Raw genomic sequence first — 20,153 nt, 5'->3', positions numbered from 1 at the left:
CACGGAAAATTGGACGTTTAGTAATAATAATAATAATAGGTCTTTATTCCCATAATGATACAATAAATAAACGGGAAAGGCTGAAGATCAGTTGGTTGCACCAAAAGATGCAACCTCTGTTTTTCATCTTAGGCCAAAAAAAAAGAACTATATATACATGTATACACAATACATATACACATATATGTACCCATATACACACATACACATATGTAATGCAAAAAAACGAAAAAAAAATCGGCAGAAAAAATAACAGAAAAAAATATTCAAAACTATTTACGAATTGTTGAATATATAATTGACACAATAGTATATTAGACATAATTACAAACGGTTAGAAAAAAGAAGGTAGTAATGTTACGAACCACCATTCTTATTGACAATGGGTGTAATTAGATTTCGTTTCAATGCTCTTTTGAATTTTTTCAAAGACATCAGTTTAAATTCATCAGAGATTGAGTTGTACACTCGTGCGATCTGGTATGAAAAAGATTTTTTGAATAATTCTGTACGGTGTATGAGGGTGTTAGTCTTCCCCTGTAACGAATGTTGATATTGTGGACATCTGAACGGTATGGCAATTTCTTGTATAAATATTTGGGAGCTTTTTCAGTGATAATTTCATGATATAGACAAGCAGCATGTAATGATTTTACCATATTGAGCCAGTTGGTATCTTTGAGTTTATGAGATATATGTTGGCCACGTTTGATGCCGTGTATTAGACGTAGACAATTGTTTTGACCAACCTAAATTCTAGGTTTATCTTCATAATCAATGCTCGGCCCATAGACTGTGCTTCCAAAATTAAATCTGGATAATACAAGAGATTCACAGAGTATGGTTTTTACTTTTTTGTTGAGACATTGTCTGTTGGTATAAATTTGTTTGATGTTCATATAGGCAATACTGATGCATTTATTGATGTGATGTTTGAATTTCAAGTTTGAATCAAGGATGATACCTAAATTTTTTGCATGTTCAGTCGGTGCAACCACATCCTTGTCTACAGTTAATTGAAAGCCATTCAGTTCTCTCTTAGCCCTCTCTCTCTCCTCCTCTCTTAGTGTGCGCTTCACACAGAGAAGTCGTGGCGGACATTTGAACGATGTTATATTCCACATATAATGGCATCAATAGGTCTTTTTTACGAATAAAAAAAAACTGGTGAAACTAAAGAATCTAGGATTGGTCACTGCTAAAGAAATTGAAATCCAATTTCCTCATGTATACATAAGCTGTTCAAAAGCCTTTTGCTGATGGCATCAGAAGTTACTAACATAGTTACTATGAATGTCTTATACCAGAACTAATGAGAGATTTTATAAGGAAGAGGAGCCAGAAGCAAAAGATGGTATGATAGCATCCGTATCTTTTCCAAAATCAAATGGGTGCCAAAAGCCAACAGATAATACATTAAAGAAGTATCTGTTTTAGAAGTGAGAACGGTGAAACAAGAAGACCGAAAGAGTTCCAAAGTCCAACTCTAATCAAACGAAGGAAAGGGCTGAATCTTGTTATACACTGTGTCCGTGAAGTATGGAATAAATTCATTTTTAGCTAAACAGGTCATTTTAAGAAATAATCCTGAAACACGTCGATTTTTGATGTTAATTTACTGTATCTTAAAATAATAATCTAATATACAGGGTGAATTACGTTCGAGTAATGACGTCACCGTCATTTTTTTAAATGGAACACCCCCATTTTGTCTCAATTTTCGGATTACTCTAGCTGAGCTGATTCCAAAACTGTATCACATGTTGATTCCAATTGGTACAGGGTGGACAAAAATACAGTAGTTGTGTGTATGCTAATAAAGTAACGCGTAACATTCTTTATTGGGTAAATTAACAATATTATCAAAAATACTTATTGTCTAGCGGACAGAATATGCTGGAATACATAACTTTATATTAAATGTTCGAACTGCAGCCCTTGCTGTATTTGACAGTAACCCAAACGGTGTACAAATTCTTGTTGAACCTTGTGTATGGTTTCTTGCGTAATATTGTTTATTTCTGTTCGAATTTTCACTTGTACATCTTCCATATTTGCTGGTTTCGTTTTATAAATAACATTCTTCAGATGGCCCCACAGAAAATAATCCAAATGATTTAAACCTGGTGACCTCGTTGGCCATTCAGTGGGTCCACGTCTACCAATCCACCTGTTCGGAAAAATTTCATCTACGTACCTTGTAACATCTACAGCATAATGTGGAGGTGCACCATCCTGTTGAAACCATTAACTTTCATCAAAACCTCCAGGATTACGTCTGCTGGGAAATAAATTACGTGAAGTAGGTACGAGATACCCCTTTAAAAACTCAAGGTACTTTTCCCGTTTAAATTACCTTCGATAAAGTAGGGTCCAATGATTCGATTTCGTACAATTCCAGCCCATACATTTACCTTTTGAGGGTATTGTGTATGATGCTCACGCATCCAGTGGGGGTTTTCTTTTGCCCAGTATCTACAATTCTGACGGTTAACCTCACCATTTAACGTGAAAGTGGACTCATCAGAAAAAATAATGTTTTGTATCAAGAGAGGGTCTATCATCTATCTCAAGAGAGGGTCCATCATTTCTTCGCAAAATTGGAGTCGACTATCGGGATCATCTTCGTTTAATTCTTGCACAAGTTTGATTTTATAAGGATGCCATTTTTCAAGCTTCAATAGTTTGTGTACCGTTGTTTTGCCAACACCGATTTCGCAACTAACTTTACTAACAGAAGTGTGCGCATCTTCTTCAAAACTCAGTAAAACATCTAATGCTGCATCAGCATTTGCATTTCGTTTCTAGCTTACTGACTGTTGAACGCGTTATAGGTCTTTCTGGATATTTATCATTAAACAAATTGCACACTTCCATCTGAGTTCGCGATCTGTCTCCATACCCAATCATCATAAGTATTTCAATTCTTTGTTTTACAGTTAACTCCATTTCTACTTCCAATTAAATCTAAGCAATCATTCGAATATTCACGAATACCAAAAATATTGTAGTACTAAACTGTCAGTAAACATCAATAAATTACTAAACAAATAATGATATTTCACAAAAAACTAGACGACTATGTTTTGTATAAATGTAGATAAGAAATAATTTCTTTCATATTCTGTCTGCTAGACCACAAGTACCAAACATGTTTGGAAACAGCTCATTTTTATTACTCTAAACATGTAGCAGACTAAGGGGTGTTACATTTAAACCAATTGCCGCTAGACAATAAGTATTTTTGGTAATATTGTTAATTTACCTAATAAAGAATGTTACATGTTACTTTATTAACACACACACAACTACTGTATTTTTGTCCACCCTGTACCAATTGGAATCAACATGTGATACAGTTTTGGAATCAGCTCAGCTAGAGTAATCCGAAAATTGAGACAAAATGGGGGTGTTCCATTTAAAAAAATGACGGTGACGTCATTACTCGAACGTAATTCACCCTGTATATTAGATTATTATTTTAAAATACGGTAAATTAACATCAAAAATCGACGTGTTTCAGGATTATTTCTTAAAATGACCTGTTTAGCTAAAAATGAATTTGTTCCATACTTTACGGACACTGTATGATTGTTGAGGAATCTGATTCTTCAGCAGTCAGTGATAATGCCAATACTACAACAGATCTGGAAACACCACAATATTCAAAAATGGAGAATTCTTGAACAAATATAGATGTAAAACAACTCTTTCTTAAAGATAATACCGGCTTACCAAGTTCTGCACGTTTTCAAACTTACAGATTAGTATATAAGTTGAAAATGTCCTTATAGGACGAAACTGCAGTAACGTTAGTTACAAATAAAAGATGTAAAAAACAGACAGTTTCAATTCTCTTTTCTTCATAATGATTTCCTACCACGGAGTAACGGCTACATCCATCAATTTGAATAGTAAGGCATTTATTTTGAAATTACGTGTTTTTCATTTTGTATTCAAATACTTTTTCATTAAACTATGTTTTCACATCTCTAAGCATATACTGCCTGACTAACCTGAGCTGTTAGTGTATGTTTTTTCAATAATGTCCTAATTATTTGGTATTTACTGAGTAAGTTTGTCTTCTTCATCCATTACCAGTTAATTATAACATTTCAACCCTTAAGGCAAAATAAGACTGCCATTCAATCATATTTAAACTAGCCATGTTAATTAGATCGAACAAAGTATTCCATGTTATTTATTCATGGAGGCGCAGTCAAGTATATGTTAGTTTGATCTGCATGAAATGAGAACTGAAGCTTCTATTTTCATCTCATGTTACTGATCTCTCCAACCAGACTGAATACGGTCCTCTTTCGTCTAGCACGTTCACAATAAAAAGAGTTCCTGCTCCCTCCTGACTGCCAATAGCAATTATTTGCTCCCTTTGAATAATTAAATTTCCAGCGTTCTCGATTCACGACCATCTGTCCAAATCTTCGACGGTCCTTTCGCTCTATGAAAATATAGAATTACAAAAATAGTTTCCCCTATGATTTTCTGAGTGCAGGTCGGTAACCTGTGGAAGCATTGCGTGTTGAAAATCGTCTAGCTCAAAGTCAATCAGATATTTTGACAAGGAAAATGAAGCTCTTGACTTTATTTTTCTCTTCTGAAGAAAAAAAAACCAAATATATCAATGATACTCATTATAAAGTTTTGTAGATCATGTATATAATTAAGTTTACTTAAGATTCAAACTGGTACATAGGAGGTCAAATGATTCAAATTGTTATACAGGTATTTTCATGATGAGCATTAATTAGCCGTTTCTGACAAACTATTCAACGGATCAACCTGAAAATTTCACAGTATGCATAAATCAATATGACCTACACGCCTAAAATATTTCAGACGAAGCGGCGTTGTCGCTTCTACTATAAAGTAGCGGCTTCTTTGATTTTTCAAATGAAACACCCCATATATAATATCATATTATGATTCATTATCACTTTGTCAACGAATTCATATACTATTTCCCTATACCTATCTATTATTGTTTAGAAGATATAAATTAATTTCGATATTTTTTTTACCAAACATGAACTTTTATAAATGTTGATAATCTTGAACTCTCTTGCACTAAAACGATCAAATTTGAAATGATATACTTTTTCACACCATCAGAAAGTAGAGATTTCAACGAACAAAAAAGCACACTGACTTTTTGAAAAGAGCTGATATTTTGACGCGAGAATTTTCGATTGAATATTAGGGTGCTTTTTTGATATTAGGTTAAAAAAGGTGAAAAAAAAATAAACATTTCAAACTGAATAAATAACAGTGGAAATGTTGAATTTTCACCAAATTTCGTATAAATTTTTTTTAAAGAAAAATAAAAAACCAAAAACTTGGTTAATTGAACGCATTTCTGTGGGAATTTCAACGTTGTTATGTTGGATATACAAAATTACCAAAAATTACGTCATTCTCTTCTTAACGTGAACAGCCTATATATTTATACTTTATGAGAATTCCTATGACATGAATGCAATTAAAATTGAATAATTAAACTTTTTAACTGAGTAAAATTTGATGAAATTCTACATAATGCTTAAAAAATAATTTTCGAATTCGAGTTTTTTTCGATTTTTTGCGTTTTCTGAGAACATTTACTATGGTAATGTATATTTTTTACACCATCAGGAAGTAGAGATTCCAACGAACAAAAAGCACACTTTTTGAAAAAAGCTGATATTTTGACGCGAGAATTTTCGATTGAAAATTGGGGTGCTTTTTTGATATTGAGTCAGTGTATTTGGGACATAAAAAGATAAGTTTTCACCAAATTTCCTAGAAAAAATTGTTTGAAAAAGATAAATAAAAAACCAAAAACTTGGTTATTTGAATTTTTCACATAAATTTTGAGGTTATGTGAGAAATTGTGGATACAAAAATTGTAGATCTATTCATTACCTACAACTTTGCTATTTTACTGTTTTCCATAGGACTTGTAGTTTTGCCGGAAATCGAAATTTTACCCTCAAAAACTCACCCTGTCCCACTTACCGAACTCAGATCACGCGTAATTTATTTTTCCTTTCATATTTATCATTTTCCCCTCCTTTTCTGATGGGTTTCATCCTAGTATTATTTGTTTTTTATTTTTTACCATTTTTGAAGGCTTCGGCCCTGGTCTAGTATTATATAAAGCACAATTAAGTGGAATATGAACACGTCCGAGAAAGCTATCGTTTAGTGAAAAACGTGTTGGGTTTTGATGAACTCTATAAAATTCCAACTCCCTTTTTTGATAGACAAAATTATCAAATCCAACAAGTTACTTCCTCCCTTACCGGAAAGCTCAAAAATTTCCAATAAATAATCAAATTATAATTTGATAGCACATGTATGATAATTTTAATTTTTTGAAATGCATATTTTTCATTGTTTTCATAAACATTTCTGGGTAAGTACTGAAAGGGAAAGGGGTTAGCCATCTTTAAATAATTGAATATTGCTGCACCTAAACCAACAACACACATTACAACAGATATATGACCCAGACACGTGACCCAGCGTATGTCGATTCCTAGGACACGTGTCACTTGAGCCAATTGGATAATCATTTAGCCGATATATTCACTATCTTAATTCATAATATATATATATATATATATATATATATATATATATATATATATATATATATATATATATATATATATATATATATATATATATATATATATATATATATATATATATATATATATATATATATATATATATATATATATATATATATTAGAGAAGACAAAACAAACAAACTAAAGGTGAGAGTCTCGCAAAAAATATATATTTCAAATTCCAATCCGAGATTCAGCGCAACTGCTACAAATAATACAATATAATACAATTTATTCACCAAATATACAAATAGAGTTTGAATACAACTGTTGCTAACAGTAAATGGTGGTAAATAAATACGAAGCGCCCAAAAGAAGGTTTTCCTTGTGCATGGGCGAAAGCCTTTTAAGTTCTTGAGCAGGTTGTAGAATTATAGTTTATAGAATATACAATATATACATAGATATTACAAGAAGATTGATAGGTATTAGAAAAAAAACATAGATGTTAATGTTATTTAATATTTGTTGTTATTGTTACATAATTAGTAATGAAAAAGTGTAAAAATAATAATTTCCAAAAGAAACATTTAATTCCCCATATTATTCCTTGTGAGGTCCAGGAATATACAATTAGGTCGACTTTTTTTTCTTAAAAACTAAGCAAAATACGAAAAAAATTCAAGAGACAAAAAAGGCGTATTTCTAATTGCTTGATCCAAAGAAATAATAAAAATTGCACAAAAGTCAGTGGCGTACATTTTTAAGTCAAAAATATTCGTTCAAAAGCCTCTCAAGAAGCCACTGGAGTTAATGAAAAGGATATTTAAGATATTCACGAATAACTTCTATTTTATTTTTATTTTAACACCCTTTAACTTGAGAACGAAGGATTTGGGGACCCATGTTTATATGAATATTTCGTTTTAAAATTACCTAAAAAATCATCTGTTAAATTTATGGTACATACTTAATTAACAGCCTGTATACTTGTATGGTGTATTAAATAATAAACCAAGAACACTTAAACATATCTAGCACGGATACAGTTGTTGAATCTACAGAAATTTGTTTAACTCCTCCTACGCAAAAAGTCGATATAAAAACCAAGGAAATGATTTTAAACGTGTATGAATATGAGACTCAAAAAAATTTAATATTACCCAAAGATGAATTGTAAACAAAGTGGAAAATAAAACTCAAAATTACTAGAGAGAGGCAATAGGGGATCATTTCAATAGAAAAGAAGAGACAATGAACATCAATGAAGTCTGATTACCAGGCGCGCCCAGCGGAGGAGACAAGGGGAATAATGACTTCACCAATAAAAAACCTAAAAAAATAATCATGTGTTTTTACATTGATGAATATTTTATCAAAGTGCCATTATTAGCAGACTGCATTCTCACGTTTTGTTGGTATTTTGAATTGACATGGTTTACATAAATATTCGCTGTCGAAAACTATAATTTGTTTTATTTTTTCGTACGAAAAAAAATTGTTTATTATGAAAACCGTTTGAACAACAACCATCAAAACTGTGTATATTTACAGTAGTCCATATATATGTTTAACGACAGCACTCTACTTGTAATAAATTGATAATATTTACCGCAGTACAAGACAAAACGTCAGGCATAAAAACCTGCAGACCTCGGTCAAAAACCCAGTACATAGCTATCACAGGGTTATCTCCGGCCGCAAAAGTTTACGTTCTTTGATAAATTTCAAATAGTTTTTTAAAAAATCTTATGAAAAGTGAACGTATTGAGTATAACGTGAAGACGTTCTCATCAAAAAGGTGCTGCAGGATTTTCCGAGGTTTTCCTTGCAATTGTAAAGCTATTGGCGCCACCTGCTCAGTTTCATTCACATTTTTGCCATATTTATGTTGTTTTCACAATGTTTATTCCTGAAGACGCAAGTTGGTAGGTGAAACGCGTGTCAAAAAATGTGAAGCCGTTCTGTTGTTTGTGAAGAGTGATTGTTTCGGATTTGAAACTATATATTTTGAAGATCATCTACCTGATTAATTAGATATTTTCCCAAGACAATATATTCTTTCTCAAACTAAAATATATGCCCTCATAATAAATGAAAATATCTACAATTGAAGCCCCTTTGGCCCTTTTGCATACACCCTGCAAGCCGTATTAGTCAGCGGGTCGGTAGACAAATAGTTGAGGTCCAAATCCGTCATAATCCTCGAATATAAGGGTGGATTCGCGATTGTACGGACCCACTGAATTTCTAAATTACGTAATAGATTTACATTACATTAATGGTGTGGTGAATCCAAATGGCATATTTCTATTCAGCTCAGATTTCTGTGAAATCGGGAAAATCCGCTGTAAATTAACACAAGATGACAGCGTGCAATAAATTGCAATGAGTATTTGGAAAACGGCTGCCAAAATAAATGAAGATTGCAATTTATGAGGCAGTGAAAACTATTTTTATGAAGCACACTATAAGAGTATTACTGAAGTTTTGTGTGAAACATAATTTCTCAGAATCAAATTGATACTGATCATTTTATTTATCTACACAATGAGTGAAACGTATAGAAATGAAATTATATTGTCATCAGTATATAATTTTTTAATAAATTGATGGATGTAGCCGTTACTACGTGGTAGGAGATCATAATGAAAAGAGAAATGAAAATTTTTATGTTTTTCACCACTTTCATTTGTAACTAACGTAGTTTATTGTATAAGTTTGAGAATGTCCATATAAGACGAAACTGCAGTAACGTTAGTTAAAAATAAAAGTGGTAAAAAACATAGAAATTTTCATTTGTCTTTTCAATATATTTTTTTCTGTGATTATTTCCTTAAAACTTTCAAATGCTTATTATTGATGGTAGGATCATGTGTGCTCCACGCTAAGAAAAAAACAGTGAACGAACATAACTATACATCAATACTTCGTCACCAGTTATGACCATTTTAAGCAGATTCAGCAATTCCTGAGCGATGCTTATGCAACGGTTTTTTGGACGAATTTCAGCAATTTTGGAACGAACTTTGCTGCCATACGCTTCATGCCCGAAATTTCCGAAACAGTTACAGGGTTATTCACTATAAATTACCCACCCCTTATTATCGTTATTATTGCCTACAGAAAAAAAGTTAAATGTAAAAGTTGTGTGCTTATGACTAAATTTTGATAAAATGCTGTCAAAAATACAGAGGCGTGCAGATTTCAGGGGATACAAATTTTTTAATATTTTTTTCAAATAGGACACCCAGTATATTATTGAATTTTTGGAATGGTCTTTTTTTCCTGATTTCAAAAATATACCATATGTTACCCCTATCTTATACCGTTTTCGAGTTATTAGACGTCGATTAATGGTGAATTCTTGCACGACGTAACTTAGTCTTAACATAATTTAATCATAAACTTAAGATGAAACTATAATTTTTTATGGTAATGTTCATGCACGCGACTTAAGGGCTTAAGAGTGATTTAAGAAAGTCATAAGTTGGCCAACTTTCAATTTTTCGTGCAAATCAGGTTCTGCGACTTCTGCGCATCTTCATTAAATATATTAACGAAGACGAAAAATAAAATTATTATTAGATAGAGGAAGATGGTAAAAAGAACCGCCTTCGTCATAAATTGCCAACTGGAAACGTCGATTTTATTCGAATTATGCTATGAATATCACGAACTCATTAAATAACTCATCGTACAGTTCAGAATTAGGATACACTACCGAATTAAATGCTCGAACGACGAGTGCCGAGATAATAAATACACTTGTGTCTATCTTTATGTTAAGATGTGCATGAACACCCAACAAGTATTTTTAAGGCAGAATTAAGTTCAGTCTAAAGTTAAGACTAACTTACGTCGTGCTTGAATTCACCAAAACCCACTTGGATTAGTTGTTACTGTAAATACCTATCCTATGAAAGTTAATAATTTTCAAGTGAGCTATGGAAATGACAACTATAGTATGTATGTTTAGTGACATTTCTTTAACAGAATAATCAAAATGGTTTACAGTGAGGAAGAAAAAGTTCAAATATATACTTGTTATAGTCTGGTTCACATGTACTCGATTTAGCTCTTTTTGGTGACATTTTGACAAATTGTCAACAAGCCCTCCTTCATCCTCCTCATCCAGAATCTTCATCGGTAATTCATTCACATCTGGTGGTTCTATATAGATGTTTTGAACATCGAGATCATCTCAATCCATTTGCAATGCTTCTTCCAGAGTTAACCCATCTCTAACAACAAAAAGAAACATCATATAAACATGCAGCCTGTGAAGCCTAGCATTGTCATATGGCAATTCTGAGCCTAGGAATCATATAAATATTTAATTAGCGAACTATTTTCGTTAAAAGTGCTATTTGTATGGAATACCCATCATCATTTATTTGGATTTGCATGCTGCTATAGACCATAACAGGAGATTTTGTTGTACTTACATGAGGTTTATATCCATTTTGCTGTCAGCAAATTTATCACTCTAGCTAGAATATTCGATTACACTAAGCAAAAAAGCATGCCAGAGTCATCTACTTCTATTTGGGAATAACGTATGTTTTTTTTCAAAAAAACAGTTTAGATGTCAGAAAGATAAGCATTGCAATATGGCAACGCTAGTCTCTTATGGGTTAAGCTGTTTCAAAGTTCGCCTGACTTTAGTCCGTTCATAATTTGTCGATAGCACAAAATGAGGGCCCAAGTCATAAAACGGTCGTAAAACTCGTAAAATCATAGGCGGAGGTTCCTGAGGTGTTTATTCATTAAATATAAAGCTTCAGTTTATATTCGAAACTTGCCTTGAAAGGGTGAAGTTGTTACGAACGAAAATAATTTTTGGTTTAGTACATTTTTTAATCGCATTTAATTTACGGCTCGTTGGTGTTTCGGCGTCTACGGCAGTAATTAACGTCTCTAATATTTATTTTGCGAATTTTGTGCAGTGCGTGAGTAACTTTTTTTCATATTCCTACAAACATATACGTACCTTTCGTTCCTGCTTGTTTTGTTTGATTGCTTGCGATGGCTTCGTCATCATCATCAACATCATCAAGTTTTACACCGGTACTGTTGCGTACAGTCAGTAAGTCTGTCTATTCACCAAGAGAGAAGACTATTGTTTTGACCGTTCACGATGCTCTGGTTTCTCAGAATCCCACAAACACTGTTCAGAACATAATCAAGAGTTGTGCCAACATGACGGGTGTAGGGGAGTCAACAATATATAGGTTCCTATCAGAAAGAAAAAAAAAGGTATAGCTAACCCAAATACAAACGAATACTTAAAGAGGGGGAGAAAACCTATTGAAATTGATGAATTTGCCAAAAATGGTATTCGAAGGAAAATTCACGAATTTTTTTACAAAAAAGAAATACCCAACTTAAACAAAATTTTACAAGAAGTTAGAGACGACCCGGATTTGCCTCATGTCGGACGAACCAAATTGTGGCAAGTTTTAAAAGAATTAAATTTCCGGTGGGAGAAATCAGACCGAAAATCACTTTTGATTGACCGGGAAGAGATAATATGTTGGAGAAGAAAGTATCTAAGATCTATACGAAAATTTCGAGCTGAAGGAAGGCCAATTTACTATCAGGACGAAACGTGGGTAAACGCAGGTCATACTCTCACAAAAATTTGGACAGATAAAAATATATCAAGCTCCAGGCAAGCCTTTATGGAAGGTTGGTCTACTGGTATTTCCCCACCCTCTGGTAAAGGCAGTAGATTAATAGTTTCTCACATTGGCAGTGAAAAAGGATTTGCTAAGCATGGTTTGTTGGAATTTGAATCCAAAAGCACAAAAGACTATCACGAGGAGATGACAGCTGATGTTTTCGAAGAGTATTTTGAGCAGATGATTGAACATATACCACCAAACTCAATTATAGTATTAGATAATGCACCTTATCATTCACGACTAGTTGAAAGACTTCCAACGACTGCGTGGAAGAAACAGGATATCATTGACTGGCTGCGGAATAAGTCCCTGCCTTACGAAGATGGAATGGTTAAAGCAGAACTTTTAAAAATTGCCCGGCAACACAAATCTAAGTTCAAGAAATACGTAGTTGACAAAATGGCGGAAAGACGAAACATCACAGTCCTTAGACTTCCACCCTACCACTGCGAATTAAATCCAATTGAACTCATTTGGGCACAAATGAAAAGCTATGTGGCTAGAAAAAATACGTCATAAAAAATACAAGCTGTACGTGAATTGTTATATGAGTCTTTACAACATATTACAGAACAAAATTGGCGAGATGCAGTAAGACATGCAATAGAAGAAGAACAAAAAATGTGGGATCTTGACAATATAATTGATGCGACTGTAGAGACACAACCGCTAATTATTAACCTGCAAGACGACTCGGATTCCGAAGATGATCCTGTTTATTTTGAATTTGAATAGTTTTGTAAGTAATCGTAGTTTATATCATTTAAAAATAGGTATTAATTAAATAAATGTATCTTTTACAAATTGCAAGTAACTTATTATTTTTGAATAAAATAAAGAAATTTTTTTAAAATAAAAATACAGTTTACAGTATCTACAGTTTAAGAATATTAATATATTTATTTATTTAAAGTAACTAATGTTTTAATCATATACTCTACGACACTGGTCACTCATTTCCACTCAAAATACCTACATAATCGGATTAAAAGTTTTATAGCTGTATTGTATTTCTTCAGATACAAGGTGGGTTAGTCGAAAACATCTTTAACTGCCAGTTTTAGTTTGGTTTTTGTTATTATATCATATTAGCTGTCCTCTCTGTATTTCAGTTCTCTAATGAGGGTCAAACTTGCAGTGAGCTATCAACAAATTATGAACGGACTATAGAATATTCAATTACACTAAGTAAAAAAGCATGCCAGAGTCATCTACTTCTATTTGGGAATAACGTATGTTTTTTTTCAAAAAAACAGTATAGATGTCAGAAAGATAAGCATTGCAATAGGGCAACGCTAGTCTCTTATGGGTTAAGCTGTTTCAAAGTTCGCTTGACTAGACGTAATCGAAAAGCAATTTCCGGCATTGTGGATTCTAGTGGAGAAAATAGTGAGTGATACCTCTCCCAGAAAATCGATTGTGGAGTGGGACGCAAATTGTTCAGCTACCGAATAATAAATCAAAACTCATTCTCAAAAATTTCAGTTTAAAAAATAATTGAGAGCACATTTTTGATCTTCAACTTAAAGTTCAATATTTTTTGATATTATCGTCTATCTTCGTGTGTTTTATTACTACATGTACTATGTACTTTGAAGCTATTACAATGTAAACCCACTTTACTACCTAAATAAAAGTTAGGCAAACAGTTACTGGAGTACCCGTCGCTAATGTACCAGCAAAATACACACCATTGTAAATTATTTATGCTAAGTAGTCTGATGGATAGAGGCTATTAATCACGACGCGTATCTACATAAAAATAATAGTTCGCAACGCCCTAAAGGGTTTCTTTTTATGCACCCCTTCGGCATTATTCACGGTTTAACCGAACAGAATCCGGTAGTGTATCTCGCGGATATTGTGATGTATGAATGTTAATAATATTTCCAGGCTTTAACGCTCGTTACATCTCTAAGCTTTTAATACTTTAAAGTACATAAACAAAAATTTGACTAGTTGTTCTTGCCGCTGGAATTTTAAGGTATATTATGGGTCTTAGGCACGTAGAATGTATCTGTGATAATGTTTTTTTAACTTTTGGGGAAGCAGTTGTTATCTCTTCATTTCTCCTATTGTATTAATGATCTATTCCCTCAAAATTAGTTTTATTTTTATTACAAATCAATATTATACTTTGAAAGTATAGTTGCCGTGCATCTAGCGCTTTACTCCCTTTATTATAAAATATCTAAAGGATAGGCGTGATTTTTATTATGGATTATTATCAAGATCCACTTTTGGGTGACTTCTAGGTTTTTGAGGAAGTTGTTGGTTACTCCACCCCATGTTAAAATGTCTTATATGTGGTCTAACAAGAGAGTTGTGTAGTATTTCTGATTGCTTCATCAAAGACCTGTTTTAAAAACTTGAACAAGGAAATAAGAGATCTTATTTTTTTATAATATGTTCAATGTGGTGATTATATTTCAGTTCGCCATCTATGAATATGCCAGAGTATTTTATTTTTTCTCTGGATTTTATTTCTATTTTCATATCACAGGTATTAATTTTCAAAGTTCGTACACCGGCAGATTTTTGGAATACTGTGCAAATGATACAAAGAAAATCTTATCTGAATTTGTCGTGTGAGTTTTACTGGCAAATGATTTGATAATATTCGGGAAGTCGTTTTCGACGATGATCACCAAAACTTACTATGTCACCAGATATATCAAGATTGAAAAGATCTTTCAGGTATATATTTGAAATCAGTGGACCAAGTACTGTCCCTTGTGGCACCCCGTATGTTTGTTTTGTAGGTAGTTTTCGAAAATTTCATATGCGGTTCCACAAAATCCAATTTTTTCTACGCATTTCAAGAGTTTCTCGTGACAGACAGTGTTGAATGCCTTAGCTAGGTCGACGAAAGGAAAGGAATGTCTAGTTTGGTTACAACAACAGTCTTCCTTATCATTTATTAGATCAATTGACATTTCTGTTAGTTCTTACTATCGACACGCACTGACTAACCCAATAATTGTTGCTACTTGAAAATAAAGCATATTAAGTTGATACTTTCATGTCCTACAATCTCACTATTTTGTTAAAATTACCTTTAGCATTATATATGTTTCATTATTTGCTTCCCTAATGAATTAAATAACCGTCAGTCGTTATTTCGCTGCTGTGATAATGTTTAACTGCAGCCTATCCAAAATTTTACCAGAATGACATTAATGAAATATTTTCCTTTTCTCCACGAAGTTGTTACAAAGATAATTACCACGAGTTCCTGGAAAATAATCATAAATCCGGTCATTCAGGCTAATGAAAGCGAATGTTTTACTTCCCTTTCGTTAATAAATGTATACGTACGGGTACAAAAAAACTCTTAATCACGGTGGTTGCGCTCAGCCCCCAATAACTTTACCACCTGTGTCGTTCCAGTAAAAGCTCCGGCAAGTTTTATATCTGATGCAACAGACAATGCCTTTAATCTTTTAATCTTGAAACATTACCGATGGACCGTGAAATAATACTACGTAATCGTTTTGTAACGATCGTCATGAGCCAAACACCCTCTTTGTGCCAAAATAATCACGAATGACGATCTCAGAACTGGAATCGTATAATAATTTTTAATGTGTTGAGGTGGGGATGCGCCAATTCAAATGGGATAAATGAGAAAATTTGAATTGATTTTATACTTGGTGAATGTCCAAATTTTTTTCATACAAATTTATTACCTGGAAACATGTTATTTCAAAAGCTCTTGGTAGAATGAAATGTGCCAAGTCACTTGAACACTTTCCCTGAAAGTATCTATAGAAGAGAGAGGAATCCCAAACATTTCTTCGAATCTTTCGGTTCATAATGATTTTTTCAATTTGATCCAAGGGCCACTTTCTGCCCTCAACTATATTTCTAGACTAGGATATTCGCAAAGTGCGTGACCTGAGCAAACTTACGCTTTTTTTGCATTTCAATTATTATTGTGTATTGTGACACTTAACGACATCTAGTGGCGAGTAGTGGTACTATGTACTATCTTTTTCAGCTACTCGCTAGGTGGCATTAGGCGTAATTAAATATTTCGAATTACCACGTTGCTTCGAGAAAGTTCTGGTTCTAGCTAGTGTATTCCGATCACCTCGAGATGGCAGTAATAATTGCATATAAAAAGGCTAGCGGCGCAACTGCGAGTTAGTCTGCGTAGGAAAGGCGAAGCAAGCGAAACTGTCTATTGTGAAATAAAGTAACACCCGTCAATAAAAGTATTTTGATTTGACTTATTGTTTTTTTGTGTGACTTGTTAGTATGGAAAAGAAGCGAAAAATCGACAGTGAATGCAGAACGTTCCAAGAAAAATGGAACTTTCAGTATTTTATGATTGAGTCCAGTAATAAAGCGCTATGTTTAATTTGTAATGAAACCATAGCTGTTCTCAAAGACTATAACATTAAACGACACTATGAATCGAAACATCTTCAAAGTTACTCCAAGTATACAGGAAGTTTGCGGAAGGAAAAATTTGAAGCTTTGTAACGCGGACTCAAATCGCAGCAATCTTTGTTTACCAAAGCGAATACTGAACAAGAGTCTGCAACTCGCGCCTGCTTTCGTGTGGCTCCTGAAATCGGAAAACGTGGCACACCATTCACCGATGGAGAAATGATAAAAGAATGATTGATTGCAGTAGCCGAAGAAATATGCCCCGAAAAGGTAAATTTATTTCAAAGTGTCAGTTTGTCAGCAAATACCGTGGCTCGGAGGGTGCAAGACATCGCAGAAAATATATCATCTCAACTGTCTGACAAAAGTGGACATCATGAGTGATTTTCTCCAGCATTGGATGAGTCAACGGATGTATCAGATACTGCTCAGGTGTTGACTTTTATTCGCGGAGTAGATAAAAGCTATGAAGGGTATGAAGAACTTCTTGATATTGATGGTATTCACGGCACGACAACTGGGGTAGATATTTTTAAGGGAGTTGAAAATGCCATTAATGAAAAGAACATTCGATGGAGAACTTTGAAATCTATAACAACTGATTGCACTTGTGTCAAAGGCTGTAGAAAATGATGGTGGTTCAAAACCATTAGTCTTACATTGTATCATTCATCAACAGTCCTTGTGCGGAAAATGTTTGGATATGTCTGAAGTTCTAAAACCAGTCATATGAGTTGTTAAATTCATCAGATCCACTGGGCTGAATCACCGACAATTCAGCGAGTTTATTCAACAGATTGGAGAAAATTATTTACCATATCATACTGCCGTACGCTGGCTTAGTTGCGGAAAAGTCCTTAAGCGCTTTTTTGAACTTTGAGCAAAAATCGAAATTTTTTTAAATGAGAAGCAGCGCCCTTTTGCCGATTTAAAAAATAGAGAATGGATGTGGATGTTAGCCTTCTATGTCGATTTGACAAATCATATGAACGAACTGAATTTGAGATTGCAAGGAGAAAATCAGCTTCTCCCTGATTTATACACCAATATCAAATCCTTCAGGCAGAAAATGATACTATTTCAATCGCAATTACGTAAAAAATGTTTCACACATTTTGAAACATGTGAAATATTCAGCCACACTACAGAGACTGAATTTCTCGTCAATTTTGCAATCGAAACTTTGAGTGCTTTGAAGATAAATTTTGATACTCGTTTTTCAGATTTTGATGTCATTGCGAATGGAATTAAGCTTTTTCAAAATCCTTTTGATTCTGACATTGAAACCCTGGCTCCGGAATTCCAAATAGAAATTATTGATTTACGGTGCAGTGATATGCTTAAGAACAAATATCAAAATTCATCTTTGTTGGAATTTTATAAGTCTTCCACTGGAACAATTTGATAATTTGCATAAATTTGCTCGTGGGTTGTTTTCTGTTTTTGGTACTACTTACTTGTGTGAGAAAACGTTTTCCAAAATGAAGTACACAAAGAATGTTTACAGATCTCAATTAACCGATGAGCATCTTGAATCTCTTTTGATAATTGGTACAAGTAAAATTGATCCACAACTACAAAGTATTGTCGGTGGAAAATCACAATTATTTAAATCTCATTAGTGTTTTTGTTTTACTGTGATTCATTTCAATTATTTGTTAGTTATTAATATGCTTAAACTTAGATACTTAAATTAAGTTTTCTTTGTCATCATTTCTGTCGTTAAGTTTTACCTTGCAAGTAAATAAAACCGAGTAATTATCATTCTGTTTTTTCTTCTTCAACTTATCACAGCAATAGTAACAACAATTAGGTAATCATTGGCTGTCGCGGGCCAGATTGATGACAGTAAATCATTGGCCCGCGGGCCGTAGTTTGGAGACCCCTGTTCCAGACTATCGAAGTTGCAAATGATGTTCGCGTCTCCAATCACGTGGATGGTTCTCCTCTGGATGGAATCCAGCAGTTTCATGGTATGTTTGGGGGCGGAACTCCATACACGAGAACAATACTCCAAAGAAGGTCTGATCTGAGCTTTATGAAGCTTAAAAAAATGCTGAGGTGTCTACAGTTTTCTGGTTCGGAACAATGTTCCAAGCTTTTGAGAAGCAGCATTTGCAATTCCAGCGACATGATTGTGCCAAGACATATTGGTGTTCCTTTTAACCCCCAACAAACTTATCGAAGCAGAAATTCTGCTATTTTGACTATTTTGTACCTTCTTTTATGAATAATGCTATGAATAATTTTGTGAATATATGTTAGACATTGTAGTGTCTGTTGCATCAATAAATTACTACTACTACTATAACTACCAGGCACCTTTTGTGATGGTTCAGTCTGTTCCAGGATCCTCAAATCCTCATCCTGGATTCAATTCAAATCAATTCAAAATATACTTTATTGTATGAAGAATGAATTATTATTGACTAAGCCTTGTGCGAAATATAAATTACATATAAATGAAATCACAAAAGTATCACAAAAGTAAAATCACTAAAATTAAGTGATAACATGAACTGAAAAGTGACATGTAAATAACAATAACCTAATACAAATGTTCAGGATATAAAAATAAGGATTAAAATAAATCAATTTAAACTAAATTGAATCACATCAATGAAATATCGTAGATATTACAGTTAGTCATACTTAATCAAAATTATCGTCGTAGAATTCTGCTAAGCTATAATAAGGTCTTACAGAAAGCAAGTCGTTCAACTCTTTCCTAAGAGCGCTAATTTATGGTTCTTATAGCTTGAGGAAGGTGATTGAAAATTTTGAGACATAGTCATTATTATAAATTAAGAATAAAAGTGGGCCCAGTACCGAACCTTGTGGGACGCCGCAGGTAATTTTTACCTTCATTTGAGTATGAAGTGGTTTTGACCATCAGCTAAGTATGACTCAAACCACTTAAGACTTATTCCACTTATACCGTATCTACTGAGCTTCCGTAAAAGAATGTTATGATTCACGCAATCAAATGCTTTGGCTGTTACTGTTAGTAGACCAACTCGTGGCTCATTTTCGAGGTTAAATTTCCGGAACCAAATTTCGCAAACCAAAGTTTGCGTTCTTTAACATCATCCTTGCCATAGGCCTGGTTACGTTTTCGGGTTTTTTCGCAGCGCTTTGGTTCAATTTGAATTCATAGAGAAAAATTGGCAAAAAATCGATTAACGACATAAAGCTGAAAGGAGCTAAAAAATTAATTTTGGAAAAAAAACAGCATCAATGTACAGAGTACGAAATTTATGTCATGGAAGAGTTAAATCTACTCATGTCATGATGACTGTACGCAAAGAGATCTTTGTAAAGAATTTATTTTGAACGTCATTCCTTGCTTGTTTGCTTCAGATATTTTCCACAATTTTCATCTTTATCCTGGTATTGAATTCGCAATGGGACATGAGTTAAACAACAAATAAGACTATGGATCTACAAAGTAATTTTTGAGTTGAGTCGTTCACGAAATATTCACGTAAACTGAGCCGTA

The sequence above is a fragment of the Leptinotarsa decemlineata genome, unplaced genomic scaffold, assembly GCF_025532065.1.
Source record: "Leptinotarsa decemlineata unplaced genomic scaffold, Ldec_3_MD MMD2_tig00000008_RagTag_RagTag, whole genome shotgun sequence".
Taxonomy (NCBI): domain Eukaryota; kingdom Metazoa; phylum Arthropoda; class Insecta; order Coleoptera; family Chrysomelidae; genus Leptinotarsa; species Leptinotarsa decemlineata.
The sequence above is the reverse complement of the archived record's forward strand: the minus strand, read 5'-3'. Positions refer to the sequence as shown.